This window comes from Podarcis vaucheri (assembly GCF_965113315.1).
Source record: "Podarcis vaucheri genome assembly, chromosome: 4".
In the NCBI taxonomy this organism is placed as follows: Eukaryota; Metazoa; Chordata; class Lepidosauria; order Squamata; family Lacertidae; genus Podarcis; species Podarcis vaucheri.
Window position 1 is genome coordinate 96,107,499 of NC_138762.1, and position 16,516 is coordinate 96,124,014.

Genomic DNA, 16,516 nt, shown 5'->3' on the forward strand with positions numbered 1-16,516 from the left:
AAGCGTTTGGCACCATTTTTGAGTGAATTGCGAAAAGTCAGACATTTCCTGAAATTGTGACCCCGGGGCTTAGGGATTTTTTCAAAAAAATGTTTTTCCGCCGGTTAAGGTTTTGAGGGCTGATTTCTTGTCCTGTGATAAAAGGACTTCTGTTTCGACTGCCAAACCTTTCAGGGGAGAATTTGCAAGTGTTTGGCACCATTTTTGAGTGAATTGCCAAAAGTCAGATTTTTCCTGAAATTGTGACCCCGGGGCTTAGGGATTTTTTCAAAAATAAATTTCCGCCGGTTAAGTTTTCGAGGGCTGATTTTTTGTCCTGTGATAAAAGGACTTCTGTTTCGACTGCCAAACCTTTCAGGGGAGCATTTCCAAGCGTTTGGCACCATTTTTCAGTGAATTGCCAAAAGTCAGTTTTTTGCTGAAATTGTGACCCCGGGGCTTAGGGATTTTTTTAAAAAACAAATTTCCGCCAGTTAAGTTTTTGAGGGCTTATTTCGTCCCGTGTGATTAAAAGCCTTCTGTTTCGACTGCCAAACCTTTCAGGGGAGCATTTGCAAGCGTTTGGCACCATTTTTGAGCGAATTGCCAAAAGTCAGATTTTTGCTGAAATTGTGACCCCGGGGCTTAGGGATTTTTTCAAAAAACAAATTTCCGCCGGTTAAGTTTTTGAGGGCTGATTTTTTTGTCCTGTGATAAAAGGACTTCTGTTTCGAGTGCCAAACCTTTCAAGCGAGCATTTGCAAGCGTTTGGCACCGTTTTTGAGTGAATTGCCAAAAGTCAGATTTTTCCTGAAATTGTGACCCCGGGGATTAGGGATTTTTTCAAAAAACAAATTTCCGCCGGTTAAGTTCTTGAGGGCTGATTTCTTGTCCTGTGATAAAAGGACTTCTGTTTCGACTGCCAAACCTTTCAGGGGAGCATTTGCAATCGTTTGGCACCATTTTTGAGTGAATTGCCAAAAGTCAGAATTTTCCTGAAATTGTGACCCCGGGGCTTAGGGATTTTTTCAAAAAAATGTTTTTCCGCCAGTTAGGTTTTGAGGGCTGATTTCTTGTCTTGTGATAAAAGGACTTCTGTTTCGACTGCCAAACCTTTCAGGGGAGCATTTGCAATCGTTTGGCACCATTTTTGAGTGAATTGCCGAAAGTCAGAATTTTCCTGAAATTGTGACCCCGGGGATTAGGGATTTTTTCAAAAAAATGTTTTTCCGCCGGTTAAGTTTTTGAGGCCTGATTTCTTGTCCTGTGATAAAAGGACTTCTGTTTCGACTGCCAAACCTTTCAGGGGAGCATTTGCAAGCGTTTGGCACCATTTTTGAGTGAATTGCCAAAAGTCAGATTTTTGCTGAAATTGTGACCCCGGGGATTAGGGATTTTTTCAAAAAATGTTTTTCTGTCAGTTAGGTTTTGAGGGCTGATTTCTTGTCTTGTGATAAAAGGACTTCTGTTTCGACTGCCAAACCTTTCAGGGGAGCATTTGCAATCGTTTGGCACCATTTTTGAGTGAATTGCCGAAAGTCAGAATTTTCCTGAAATTGTGACCCCGGGGCTTAGGGATTTTTTCAAAAAAATGTTTTTCCGCCGGTTAAGTTTTTGAGGGCTGATTTCTTGTCCTGTGATAAAAGCACTTCTGTTTCGGCTGCCCAACCTTTCAGGGGAGCATTTGCAATCGTTTGGCACCATTTTTGAGTTTTTGAGGGCTGATTTCTTGTCCTGTGATAAAAGGACTTCTGTTTCGACTGCCAAACCTTTCAGGGGAGAATTTCCAAGCGTTTGGCACCATTTTTGAGTGAATTGCCAAAAGTCAGTTTTTTGCTGAAATTGTGACCCCGGGGCTTAGGGATTTTTTTAAAAAACAAATTTCTGCCAGTTAAGTTTTTGAGGGCTTATTTCGTCCCGTGTGATTAAAAGCATTCTGTTTCGACTGACAAACCTTTCAGGGGAGCATTTGCAAGCGTTTGGCACCATTTTTGAGCGAATTGCCAAAAGTCAGAATTTTCCTGAAATTGTGACCCCGGGGCTTAGGGATTTTTACAAAAAACAAATTTCCACCGGTTAAGTTTTCGAGGGCTGATTTTTTGTCCTGTGATAAAAGGACTTCTGTTTTGACTGCCAAACCTTTCAGGGGAGCATTTGCAAGCGTTTGGCACCATTTTTGAATGAATTGCCAAAAGTCAGATTTTTGCTGAAATTGTGACCCCGGGGCTTAGGGATTTTTTCAAAAATAAATTTCCGCCGGTTAAGTTTTTGAGGGCTTATTTCGTCCCGTGTGATTAAAAGCCTTCTGTTTCGACTGCCAAACCTTTCAGGGGAGCATTTGCAAGCGTTTGGCACCATTTTTGAGCGAATTGCCAAAAGTCAGATTTTTGCTGAAATTGTGACCCCGGGGCTTAGGGATTTTTTCAAAAAACAAATTTCCGCCGGTTAAGTTTTTGAGGGCTGATTTTTTTGTCCTGTGATAAAAGGACTTCTGTTTCGAGTGCCAAACCTTTCAAGCGAGCATTTGCAATCGTTTGGCACCATTTTTGAGTGAATTGCCAAAAGTCAGAATTTTCCTGAAATTGTGACCCCGGGGCTTAGGGATTTTTTCAAAAAAATGTTTTTCCGCCAGTTAGGTTTTGAGGGCTGATTTCTTGTCTTGTGATAAAAGGACATCTGTTTCGACTGCCAAACCTTTCAGGGGAGCATTTGCAAGCGTTTGGCACCATTTTTGAGTGAATTGCCAAAAGTCAGATTTTTGCTGAAATTGTGACCCCGGGGATTAGGGATTTTTTCAAAAAAATGTTTTTCCGTCAGTTAGGTTTTGAGGGCTGATTTCTTGTCTTGTGATAAAAGCACTTCTGTTTCGGCTGCCCAACCTTTCAGGGGAGCATTTGCAATCGTTTGGCACCATTTTTGAGTTTTTGAGGGCTGATTTCTTGTCCTGTGATAAAAGGACTTCTGTTTCGACTGCCAAACCTTTCAGGGGAGAATTTGCAAGTGTTTGGCACCATTTTTGAGTGAATTGCCAAAAGTCAGATTTTTCCTGAAATTGTGACCCCGGGGCTTAGGGATTTTTTCAAAAATAAATTTCCGCCGGTTAAGTTTTCGAGGGCTGATTTTTTGTCCTGTGATAAAAGGACTTCTGTTTCGACTGCCAAACCTTTCAGGGGAGCATTTGCAAGCGTTTAACAGCATTTTTGAGTGAATTGCCAAAAGTCAGACTTTTCCTGAAATTGTGACCTCGGGGCTTAGGGATTTTTTCAAAAAAATGTTTTTCCGCCGGTTAAGTTTTTGAGGGCTGATTTCTTGTCCTGTGATGAAAGGACTTCTGTTTCGACTGCCAAACCTTTCAGGGGAGCATTTGCAAGCGTTTGGCACCATTTTTGAGTGAATTGCCAAAAGTCAGATTTTTGCTGAAATTGTGACCCCGGGCTTAGGGATTTTTTCAAAAAACAAATTTCTGCCGCATAAGTTTTCGAGGGCTGATTTTTTGTCCTGTGATAAAAGGACTTCTGTTTCGACTGCCAAACCTTTCAAGCGAGCATTTGCAAGCGTTTGGCACCGTTTTTGAATGAATTGCCAAAAGTCAGAATTTTCCTGAAATTGTGAGCCCGGGGATTAGGGATTTTTTCAAAAAAATGTTTTTCCGCCGGTTAAGTTTTTGAGGGCTGATTTCTTGTCCTGTGATAAAAGGACTTCTGTTTCGACTGCCAAACCTTTCAGGGGAGCATTTGCAAGCGTTTGGCACCATTTTTGAGTGAATTGTGAAAAGTCAGACTTTTCCTGAAATTGTGAGCCCGGGGCTTAGGGATTTTTTCAAAAAAATGTTTTTCCGCCGGTTAAGTTTTTGAGGGCTGATTTCTTGTCCTGTGATAAAAGGACTTCTGTTTTGACTGCCAAACCTTTCAGGGGAGCATTTGCAATCGTTTGGCACCATTTTTGAGTGAATTGCGAAAAGTCAGACTTTTCCTAAAATTGTGACCCCGGGGCTTAGGGATTTTTTCAAAAAAATGTTTTTCCGCCGGTTAAGTTTTTCAGGGCTGATTTCTTGTCCTGTGATAAAAGGACTTCTGTTTCGACTGCCAAACCTTTCAGGGGAGCATTTGCAAGCGTTTGGCACCATTTTTGAGTGAATTGCCAAAAGTCAGATTTTTGCTGAAATTGTGACCCCGGGGCTTAGGGATTTTTTCAAAAATAAATTTCCGCCGGTTAAGTTTTTGAGGGCTTATTTCGTCCCGTGTGATTAAAAGCCTTCTGTTTCGACTGCCAAACCTTTCAGGGGAGCATTTGCAAGCGTTTGGCACCATTTTTGAGCGAATTGCCAAAAGTCAGATTTTTGCTGAAATTGTGACCCCGGGGCTTAGGGATTTTTTCAAAAAACAAATTTCCGCCGGTTAAGTTTTTGAGGGCTGATTTTTTTGTCCTGTGATAAAAGGACTTCTGTTTCGAGTGCCAAACCTTTCAAGCGAGCATTTGCAATCGTTTGGCACCATTTTTGAGTGAATTGCCAAAAGTCAGAATTTTCCTGAAATTGTGACCCCGGGGCTTAGGGATTTTTTCAAAAAAATGTTTTTCCGCCAGTTAGGTTTTGAGGGCTGATTTCTTGTCTTGTGATAAAAGGACATCTGTTTCGACTGCCAAACCTTTCAGGGGAGCATTTGCAAGCGTTTGGCACCATTTTTGAGTGAATTGCCAAAAGTCAGATTTTTGCTGAAATTGTGACCCCGGGGATTAGGGATTTTTTCAAAAAAATGTTTTTCCGTCAGTTAGGTTTTGAGGGCTGATTTCTTGTCTTGTGATAAAAGCACTTCTGTTTCGGCTGCCCAACCTTTCAGGGGAGCATTTGCAATCGTTTGGCACCATTTTTGAGTTTTTGAGGGCTGATTTCTTTTCCTGTGATAAAAGGACTTCTGTTTCGACTGCCAAACCTTTCAGGGGAGCATTTGCAAGCGTTTAACAGCATTTTTGAGTGAATTGCCAAAAGTCAGACTTTTCCTGAAATTGTGACCTCGGGGCTTAGGGATTTTTTCAAAAAAATGTTTTTCCGCCGGTTAAGTTTTTGAGGGCTGATTTCTTGTCCTGTGATGAAAGGACTTCTGTTTCGACTGCCAAACCTTTCAGGGGAGCATTTGCAAGCGTTTGGCACCATTTTTGAGTGAATTGCCAAAAGTCAGATTTTTGCTGAAATTGTGACCCCGGGCTTAGGGATTTTTTCAAAAAACAAATTTCTGCCGCATAAGTTTTCGAGGGCTGATTTTTTGTCCTGTGATAAAAGGACTTCTGTTTCGACTGCCAAACCTTTCAAGCGAGCATTTGCAAGCGTTTGGCACCGTTTTTGAATGAATTGCCAAAAGTCAGAATTTTCCTGAAATTGTGAGCCCGGGGATTAGGGATTTTTTCAAAAAAATGTTTTTCCGCCGGTTAAGTTTTTGAGGGCTGATTTCTTGTCCTGTGATAAAAGGACTTCTGTTTCGACTGCCAAACCTTTCAGGGGAGAATTTGCAAGTGTTTGGCACCATTTTTGAGTGAATTGCCAAAAGTCAGATTTTTCCTGAAATTGTGACCCCGGGGCTTAGGGATTTTTTCAAAAATAAATTTCCGCCGGTTAAGTTTTCGAGGGCTGATTTTTTGTCCTGTGATAAAAGGACTTCTGTTTCGACTGCCAAACCTTTCAGGGGAGCATTTGCAAGCGTTTAACAGCATTTTTGAGTGAATTGCCAAAAGTCAGACTTTTCCTGAAATTGTGACCTCGGGGCTTAGGGATTTTTTCAAAAAAATGTTTTTCCGCCGGTTAAGTTTTTGAGGGCTGATTTCTTGTCCTGTGATGAAAGGACTTCTGTTTCGACTGCCAAACCTTTCAGGGGAGCATTTGCAAGCGTTTGGCACCATTTTTGAGTGAATTGCCAAAAGTCAGATTTTTGCTGAAATTGTGACCCCGGGCTTAGGGATTTTTTCAAAAAACAAATTTCTGCCGCATAAGTTTTCGAGGGCTGATTTTTTGTCCTGTGATAAAAGGACTTCTGTTTCGACTGCCAAACCTTTCAAGCGAGCATTTGCAAGCGTTTGGCACCGTTTTTGAATGAATTGCCAAAAGTCAGAATTTTCCTGAAATTGTGAGCCCGGGGATTAGGGATTTTTTCAAAAAAATGTTTTTCCGCCGGTTAAGTTTTTGAGGGCTGATTTCTTGTCCTGTGATAAAAGGACTTCTGTTTCGACTGCCAAACCTTTCAGGGGAGCATTTGCAAGCGTTTGGCACCATTTTTGAGTGAATTGTGAAAAGTCAGACTTTTCCTGAAATTGTGAGCCCGGGGCTTAGGGATTTTTTCAAAAAAATGTTTTTCCGCCGGTTAAGTTTTTGAGGGCTGATTTCTTGTCCTGTGATAAAAGGACTTCTGTTTCGACTGCCAAACCTTTCAGGGGAGCATTTGCAATCGTTTGGCACCATTTTTGAGTGAATTGCGAAAAGTCAGACTTTTCCTAAAATTGTGACCCCGGGGCTTAGGGATTTTTTCAAAAAAATGTTTTTCCGCCGGTTAAGTTTTTCAGGGCTGATTTCTTGTCCTGTGATAAAAGGACTTCTGTTTCGACTGCCAAACCTTTCAGGGGAGCATTTGCAAGCGTTTGGCACCATTTTTGAGTGAATTGCCAAAAGTCAGAATTTTCCTGAAATTGTGACCTCGGGGCTTAGGGATTTTTTCAAAAAAATGTTTTTCCGCCGGTTAAGTTTTTGAGGGCTGATTTCTTGTCCTGTGATAAAAGGACTTCTGTTTCGACTGCCAAACCTTTCAGGGGAGCATTTGCAAGCGTTTGGCACCATTTTTGAGTGAATTGCCAAAAGTCAGATTTTTGCTGAAATTGTGACCCCGGGGCTTAGGGATTTTTTCAAAAAAATGTTTTTCCGCCGGTTAAGTTTTTGAGGGCTGATTTCTTGTCCTGTGATAAAAGGACTTCTGTTTCGACTGCCAAACCTTTCAGGGGAGCATTTGCAAGCGTTTGGCACCATTTTTGAGTGAATTGCCAAAAGTCACATTTTTGCTGAAATTGTGACCCCGGGCTTAGGGATTTTTTCAAAAAACAAATTTCTGCCGCATAAGTTTTCGAGGGCTGATTTTTTGTCCTGTGATAAAAGGACTTCTGTTTCGACTGCCAAACCTTTCAGGGGAGCATTTGCAAGCGTTTGGCACCGTTTTTGAGTGAATTGCCAAAAGTCAGATTTTTGCTGAAATTGTGACCCCGGGGATTAGGAATTTTTTCAAAAAAATGTTTTTCCGCCAGTTAGGTTTTGAGGGCTGATTTCTTGTCTTGTGATAAAAGCACTTCTGTTTCGGCTGCCCAACCTTTCAGGGGAGCATTTGCAATCGTTTGGCACCATTTTTGAGTTTTTGAGGGCTGATTTCCTGTCCTGTGATAAAAGGACTTCTGTTTCGACTGCCAAACCTTTCAGGGGAGAATTTGCAAGTGTTTGGCACCATTTTTGAGTGAATTGCCAAAAGTCAGATTTTTCCTGAAATTGTGACCCCGGGGCTTAGGGATTTTTTCAAAAATAAATTTCCGCCGGTTAAGTTTTCGAGGGCTGATTTTTTGTCCTGTGATAAAAGGACTTCTGTTTCGACTGCCAAACCTTTCAGGGGAGCATTTGCAAGCGTTTGGCACCATTTTTGAATGAATTGCCAAAAGTCAGATTTTTGCTGAAATTGTGACCCCGGGGCTTAGGGATTTTTTAAAAAAACAAATTTCCGCCAGTTAAGTTTTTGCGGGCTGATTTCTGGTCCTGTGATAAAAGGACTTCTGTTTCGACTGCCAAACCTTTCAGGGGAGCATTTGCAAGCGTTTGGCACCATTTTTGAGTGAATTGCCAAAAGTCAGATTTTTGCTGAAATTGTGACCCCGGGGATTAGGGATTTTTTCAAAAAAATGTTTTTCCGTCAGTTAGGTTTTGAGGGCTGATTTCTTGTCTTGTGATAAAAGCACTTCTGTTTCGGCTGCCCAACCTTTCAGGGGAGCATTTGCAATCGTTTGGCACCATTTTTGAGTTTTTGAGGGCTGATTTCTTTTCCTGTGATAAAAGGACTTCTGTTTCGACTGCCAAACCTTTCAGGGGAGAATTTGCAAGTGTTTGGCACCATTTTTGAGTGAATTGCCAAAAGTCAGATTTTTCCTGAAATTGTGACCCCGGGGCTTAGGGATTTTTTCAAAAATAAATTTCCGCCGGTTAAGTTTTCGAGGGCTGATTTTTTGTCCTGTGATAAAAGGACTTCTGTTTCGACTGCCAAACCTTTCAGGGGAGCATTTGCAAGCGTTTAACAGCATTTTTGAGTGAATTGCCAAAAGTCAGACTTTTCCTGAAATTGTGACCTCGGGGCTTAGGGATTTTTTCAAAAAAATGTTTTTCCGCCGGTTAAGTTTTTGAGGGCTGATTTCTTGTCCTGTGATGAAAGGACTTCTGTTTCGACTGCCAAACCTTTCAGGGGAGCATTTGCAAGCGTTTGGCACCATTTTTGAGTGAATTGCCAAAAGTCAGATTTTTGCTGAAATTGTGACCCCGGGCTTAGGGATTTTTTCAAAAAACAAATTTCTGCCGCATAAGTTTTCGAGGGCTGATTTTTTGTCCTGTGATAAAAGGACTTCTGTTTCGACTGCCAAACCTTTCAAGCGAGCATTTGCAAGCGTTTGGCACCGTTTTTGAATGAATTGCCAAAAGTCAGAATTTTCCTGAAATTGTGAGCCCGGGGATTAGGGATTTTTTCAAAAAAATGTTTTTCCGCCGGTTAAGTTTTTGAGGGCTGATTTCTTGTCCTGTGATAAAAGGACTTCTGTTTCGACTGCCAAACCTTTCAGGGGAGCATTTGCAAGCGTTTGGCACCATTTTTGAGTGAATTGTGAAAAGTCAGACTTTTCCTGAAATTGTGAGCCCGGGGCTTAGGGATTTTTTCAAAAAAATGTTTTTCCGCCGGTTAAGTTTTTGAGGGCTGATTTCTTGTCCTGTGATAAAAGGACTTCTGTTTCGACTGCCAAACCTTTCAGGGGAGCATTTGCAATCGTTTGGCACCATTTTTGAGTGAATTGCGAAAAGTCAGACTTTTCCTAAAATTGTGACCCCGGGGCTTAGGGATTTTTTCAAAAAAATGTTTTTCCGCCGGTTAAGTTTTTCAGGGCTGATTTCTTGTCCTGTGATAAAAGGACTTCTGTTTCGACTGCCAAACCTTTCAGGGGAGCATTTGCAAGCGTTTGGCACCATTTTTGAGTGAATTGCCAAAAGTCAGAATTTTCCTGAAATTGTGACCTCGGGGCTTAGGGATTTTTTCAAAAAAATGTTTTTCCGCCGGTTAAGTTTTTGAGGGCTGATTTCTTGTCCTGTGATAAAAGGACTTCTGTTTCGACTGCCAAACCTTTCAGGGGAGCATTTGCAAGCGTTTGGCACCATTTTTGAGTGAATTGCCAAAAGTCAGATTTTTGCTGAAATTGTGACCCCGGGGCTTAGGGATTTTTTCAAAAAAATGTTTTTCCGCCGGTTTAGTTTTTGAGGGCTGATTTCTTGTCCTGTGATAAAAGGACTTCTGTTTCGACTGCCAAACCTTTCAGGGGAGCATTTGCAAGCGTTTGGCACCATTTTTGAGTGAATTGCCAAAAGTCACATTTTTGCTGAAATTGTGACCCCGGGCTTAGGGATTTTTTCAAAAAACAAATTTCTGCCGCATAAGTTTTCGAGGGCTGATTTTTTGTCCTGTGATAAAAGGACTTCTGTTTCGACTGCCAAACCTTTCAGGGGAGCATTTGCAAGCGTTTGGCACCGTTTTTGAGTGAATTGCCAAAAGTCAGATTTTTGCTGAAATTGTGACCCCGGGGATTAGGGATTTTTTCAAAAAAATGTTTTTCCGCCAGTTAGGTTTTGAGGGCTGATTTCTTCTCTTGTGATAAAAGCACTTCTGTTTCGGCTGCCCAACCTTTCAGGGGAGCATTTGCAATCGTTTGGCACCATTTTTGAGTTTTTGAGGGCTGATTTCCTGTCCTGTGATAAAAGGACTTCTGTTTCGACTGCCAAACCTTTCAGGGGAGAATTTGCAAGTGTTTGGCACCATTTTTGAGTGAATTGCCAAAAGTCAGATTTTTCCTGAAATTGTGACCCCGGGGCTTAGGGATTTTTTCAAAAATAAATTTCCGCCGGTTAAGTTTTCGAGGGCTGATTTTTTGTCCTGTGATAAAAGGACTTCTGTTTCGACTGCCAAACCTTTCAGGGGAGCATTTGCAAGCGTTTGGCACCATTTTTGAATGAATTGCCAAAAGTCAGAATTTTCCTGAAATTGTGACCCCGGGGCTTAGGGATTTTTTAAAAAAACAAATTTCCGCCAGTTAAGTTTTTGCGGGCTGATTTCTGGTCCTGTGATAAAAGGACTTCTGTTTCGACTGCCAAACCTTTCAGGGGAGCATTTGCAAGCGTTTGGCACCATTTTTGAGTGAATTGCGAAAAGTCAGACTTTTCCTGAAATTGTGACCCCGGGGCTTAGGGATTTTTTCAAAAAAAAAATGTTTTTCCGCCGGTTAAGTTTTTGAGGGCTGATTTCTTGTCCTGTGATAAAAGGACTTCTGTTTCGACTGCCAAACCTTTCAGGGGAGCATTTCCAAGCGTTTTGCACCATTTTTGAGTGAATTGCCAAAAGTCAGATTTTTGCTGAAATTGTGACCCCGGGGCTTAGAGATTTTTTCAAAAAACAAATTTCCGCCCGTTAAGTTTTTGAGGGCTGATTTTTTTGTCCTGTGATAAAAGGACTTCTGTTTCGAGTGCCAAACCTTTCAAGCGAGCATTTGTAAGCGTTTGGCACCGTTTTTGAGTGAATTGCCAAAAGTCAGATTTTTCCTAAAATTGTGACCCCGGGGATTAGGGATTTTTTCAAAAAAATGTTTTTCCGCCGGTTAAGTTTTTGAGGGCTGATTTCTTGTCCTGTGATAAAAGGACTTCTGTTTCGACTGCCAAACCTTTCAGGGGAGCATTTGCAATCGTTTGGCACCATTTTTGAGTGAATTGCCAAAAGTCAGAATTTTCCTGAAATTGTGACCTCGGGGCTTAGGGATTTTTTTAAAAAACAAATTTCCGCCAGTTAAATTTTTGAGGGCTGATTTTTTTGTCCTGTGATAAAAGGACTTCTGTTTCAACTGCCAAACCTTTCAGGGGAGCATTTGCAAGCATTTGACACCATTTTTGAGTGAATTGCCAAAAGTCAGATTTTTGCTGAAATTGCGACCCCGGGGCTTAGGGATTTTTTCAGAAAAATGTTTTTCCGCCAGTCAGGTTTTGAGGGCTGATTTCTTGTCTTGTGATAAAAGGACTCCTGTTTCGACTGCCAAACCTTTCAGGGGAGCATTTGCAAGCGTTTGGCACCATTTTTGAGTGAATTGCCAAAAGTCAGTTTTTTGCTGAAATTGTGACCCCGGGGCTTAGGGATTTTTTCAAAAAACAAATTTCCGCCGGTTAAGTTTTTGAGGGCTGATTTTTTTGTCCTGTGATAAAAGGACTTCTGTTTCGAGTGCCAAACCTTTCAAGCGAGCATTTGCAATCGTTTGGCACCATTTTTGAGTGAATTGCCAAAAGTCAGAATTTTCCTGAAATTGTGACCCCGGGGCTTAGGGATTTTTTCAAAAAAATGTTTTTCCGCCAGTTAGGTTTTGAGGGCTGATTTCTTGTCTTGTGATAAAAGGACATCTGTTTCGACTGCCAAACCTTTCAGGGGAGCATTTGCAAGCGTTTGGCACCATTTTTGAGTGAATTGCCAAAAGTCAGATTTTTGCTGAAATTGTGACCCCGGGGATTAGGGATTTTTTCAAAAAAATGTTTTTCCGTCAGTTAGGTTTTGAGGGCTGATTTCTTGTCTTGTGATAAAAGCACTTCTGTTTCGGCTGCCCAACCTTTCAGGGGAGCATTTGCAATCGTTTGGCACCATTTTTGAGTTTTTGAGGGCTGATTTCTTTTCCTGTGATAAAAGGACTTCTGTTTCGACTGCCAAACCTTTCAGGGGAGAATTTGCAAGTGTTTGGCACCATTTTTGAGTGAATTGCCAAAAGTCAGATTTTTCCTGAAATTGTGACCCCGGGGCTTAGGGATTTTTTCAAAAATAAATTTCCGCCGGTTAAGTTTTCGAGGGCTGATTTTTTGTCCTGTGATAAAAGGACTTCTGTTTCGACTGCCAAACCTTTCAGGGGAGCATTTGCAAGCGTTTAACAGCATTTTTGAGTGAATTGCCAAAAGTCAGACTTTTCCTGAAATTGTGACCTCGGGGCTTAGGGATTTTTTCAAAAAAATGTTTTTCCGCCGGTTAAGTTTTTGAGGGCTGATTTCTTGTCCTGTGATGAAAGGACTTCTGTTTCGACTGCCAAACCTTTCAGGGGAGCATTTGCAAGCGTTTGGCACCATTTTTGAGTGAATTGCCAAAAGTCAGATTTTTGCTGAAATTGTGACCCCGGGCTTAGGGATTTTTTCAAAAAACAAATTTCTGCCGCATAAGTTTTCGAGGGCTGATTTTTTGTCCTGTGATAAAAGGACTTCTGTTTCGACTGCCAAACCTTTCAAGCGAGCATTTGCAAGCGTTTGGCACCGTTTTTGAATGAATTGCCAAAAGTCAGAATTTTCCTGAAATTGTGAGCCCGGGGATTAGGGATTTTTTCAAAAAAATGTTTTTCCGCCGGTTAAGTTTTTGAGGGCTGATTTCTTGTCCTGTGATAAAAGGACTTCTGTTTCGACTGCCAAACCTTTCAGGGGAGCATTTGCAAGCGTTTGGCACCATTTTTGAGTGAATTGTGAAAAGTCAGACTTTTCCTGAAATTGTGAGCCCGGGGCTTAGGGATTTTTTCAAAAAAATGTTTTTCCGCCGGTTAAGTTTTTGAGGGCTGATTTCTTGTCCTGTGATAAAAGGACTTCTGTTTCGACTGCCAAACCTTTCAGGGGAGCATTTGCAATCGTTTGGCACCATTTTTGAGTGAATTGCGAAAAGTCAGACTTTTCCTAAAATTGTGACCCCGGGGCTTAGGGATTTTTTCAAAAAAATGTTTTTCCGCCGGTTAAGTTTTTCAGGGCTGATTTCTTGTCCTGTGATAAAAGGACTTCTGTTTCGACTGCCAAACCTTTCAGGGGAGCATTTGCAAGCGTTTGGCACCATTTTTGAGTGAATTGCCAAAAGTCAGAATTTTCCTGAAATTGTGACCTCGGGGCTTAGGGATTTTTTTAAAAAACAAATTTCCGCCAGTTAAATTTTTGAGGGCTGATTTTTTTGTCCTGTGATAAAAGGACTTCTGTTTCAACTGCCAAACCTTTCAGGGGAGCATTTGCAAGCATTTGACACCATTTTTGAGTGAATTGCCAAAAGTCAGATTTTTGCTGAAATTGCGACCCCGGGGCTTAGGGATTTTTTCAGAAAAATGTTTTTCCGCCAGTCAGGTTTTGAGGGCTGATTTCTTGTCTTGTGATAAAAGGACTCCTGTTTCGACTGCCAAACCTTTCAGGGGAGCATTTGCAAGCGTTTGGCACCATTTTTGAGTGAATTGCCAAAAGTCAGTTTTTTGCTGAAATTGTGACCCCGGGGCTTAGGGATTTTTTCAAAAAACAAATTTCCGCCGGTTAAGTTTTTGAGGGCTGATTTTTTTGTCCTGTGATAAAAGGACTTCTGTTTCGAGTGCCAAACCTTTCAAGCGAGCATTTGCAATCGTTTGGCACCATTTTTGAGTGAATTGCCAAAAGTCAGAATTTTCCTGAAATTGTGACCCCGGGGCTTAGGGATTTTTTCAAAAAAATGTTTTTCCGCCAGTTAGGTTTTGAGGGCTGATTTCTTGTCTTGTGATAAAAGGACATCTGTTTCGACTGCCAAACCTTTCAGGGGAGCATTTGCAAGCGTTTGGCACCATTTTTGAGTTTTTGAGGGCTGATTTCTTTTCCTGTGATAAAAGGACTTCTGTTTCGACTGCCAAACCTTTCAGGGGAGAATTTGCAAGTGTTTGGCACCATTTTTGAGTGAATTGCCAAAAGTCAGATTTTTCCTGAAATTGTGACCCCGGGGCTTAGGGATTTTTTCAAAAATAAATTTCCGCCGGTTAAGTTTTCGAGGGCTGATTTTTTGTCCTGTGATAAAAGGACTTCTGTTTCGACTGCCAAACCTTTCAGGGGAGCATTTGCAAGCGTTTAACAGCATTTTTGAGTGAATTGCCAAAAGTCAGACTTTTCCTGAAATTGTGACCTCGGGGCTTAGGGATTTTTTCAAAAAAATGTTTTTCCGCCGGTTAAGTTTTTGAGGGCTGATTTCTTGTCCTGTGATGAAAGGACTTCTGTTTCGACTGCCAAACCTTTCAGGGGAGCATTTGCAAGCGTTTGGCACCATTTTTGAGTGAATTGCCAAAAGTCAGATTTTTGCTGAAATTGTGACCCCGGGCTTAGGGATTTTTTCAAAAAACAAATTTCTGCCGCATAAGTTTTCGAGGGCTGATTTTTTGTCCTGTGATAAAAGGACTTCTGTTTCGACTGCCAAACCTTTCAAGCGAGCATTTGCAAGCGTTTGGCACCGTTTTTGAATGAATTGCCAAAAGTCAGAATTTTCCTGAAATTGTGAGCCCGGGGATTAGGGATTTTTTCAAAAAAATGTTTTTCCGCCGGTTAATTTTTTGAGGGCTGATTTCTTGTCCTGTGATAAAAGGACTTCTGTTTCGACTGCCAAACCTTTCAGGGGAGCATTTGCAAGCGTTTGGCACCATTTTTGAGTGAATTGTGAAAAGTCAGACTTTTCCTGAAATTGTGAGCCCGGGGCTTAGGGATTTTTTCAAAAAAATGTTTTTCCGCCGGTTAAGTTTTTGAGGGCTGATTTCTTGTCCTGTGATAAAAGGACTTCTGTTTCGACTACCAAACCTTTCAGGGGAGCATTTGCAATCGTTTGGCACCATTTTTGAGTGAATTGCGAAAAGTCAGACTTTTCCTAAAATTGTGACCCCGGGGCTTAGGGATTTTTTCAAAAAAATGTTTTTCCGCCGGTTAAGTTTTTCAGGGCTGATTTCTTGTCCTGTGATAAAAGGACTTCTGTTTCGACTGCCAAACCTTTCAGGGGAGCATTTGCAAGCGTTTGGCACCATTTTTGAGTGAATTGCCAAAAGTCAGAATTTTCCTGAAATTGTGACCTCGGGGCTTAGGGATTTTTTCAAAAAAATGTTTTTCCGCCGGTTAAGTTTTTGAGGGCTGATTTCTTGTCCTGTGATAAAAGGACTTCTGTTTCGACTGCCAAACCTTTCAGGGGAGCATTTGCAAGCGTTTGGCACCATTTTTGAGTGAATTGCCAAAAGTCAGATTTTTGCTGAAATTGTGACCCCGGGGCTTAGGGATTTTTTCAAAAAAATGTTTTTCCGCCGGTTAAGTTTTTGAGGGCTGATTTCTTGTCCTGTGATAAAAGGACTTCTGTTTCGACTGCCAAACCTTTCAGGGGAGCATTTGCAAGCGTTTGGCACCATTTTTGAGTGAATTGCCAAAAGTCACATTTTTGCTGAAATTGTGACCCCGGGCTTAGGGATTTTTTCAAAAAACAAATTTCTGCCGCATAAGTTTTCGAGGGCTGATTTTTTGTCCTGTGATAAAAGGACTTCTGTTTCGACTGCCAAACCTTTCAGGGGAGCATTTGCAAGCGTTTGGCACCGTTTTTGAGTGAATTGCCAAAAGTCAGATTTTTGCTGAAATTGTGACCCCGGGGATTAGGGATTTTTTCAAAAAAATGTTTTTCCGCCAGTTAGGTTTTGAGGGCTGATTTCTTGTCTTGTGATAAAAGCACTTCTGTTTCGGCTGCCCAACCTTTCAGGGGAGCATTTGCAATCGTTTGGCACCATTTTTGAGTTTTTGAGGGCTGATTTCCTGTCCTGTGATAAAAGGACTTCTGTTTCGACTGCCAAACCTTTCAGGGGAGAATTTGCAAGTGTTTGGCACCATTTTTGAGTGAATTGCCAAAAGTCAGATTTTTCCTGAAATTGTGACCCCGGGGCTTAGGGATTTTTTCAAAAATAAATTTCCGCCGGTTAAGTTTTCGAGGGCTGATTTTTTGTCCTGTGATAAAAGGACTTCTGTTTCGACTGCCAAACCTTTCAGGGGAGCATTGGCAAGCGTTTGGCACCATTTTTGAATGAATTGCCAAAAGTCAGAATTTTCCTGAAATTGTGACCCCGGGGCTTAGGGACTTTTTAAAAAAACAAATTTCCGCCAGTTAAGTTTTTGCGGGCTGATTTCTGGTCCTGTGATAAAAGGACTTCTGTTTCGACTGCCAAACCTTTCAGGGGAGCATTTGCAAGCGTTTGGCACCATTTTTGAGTGAATTGCGAAAAGTCAGACTTTTCCTGAAATTGTGACCCCGGGGCTTAGGGATTTTTTCAAAAAAAAAATGTTTTTCCGCCGGTTAAGTTTTTGAGGGCTGATTTCTTGTCCTGTGATAAAAGGACTTCTGTTTCGACTGCCAAACCTTTCAGGGGAGCATTTCCAAGCGTTTTGCACCATTTTTGAGTGAATTGCCAAAAGTCAGATTTTTGC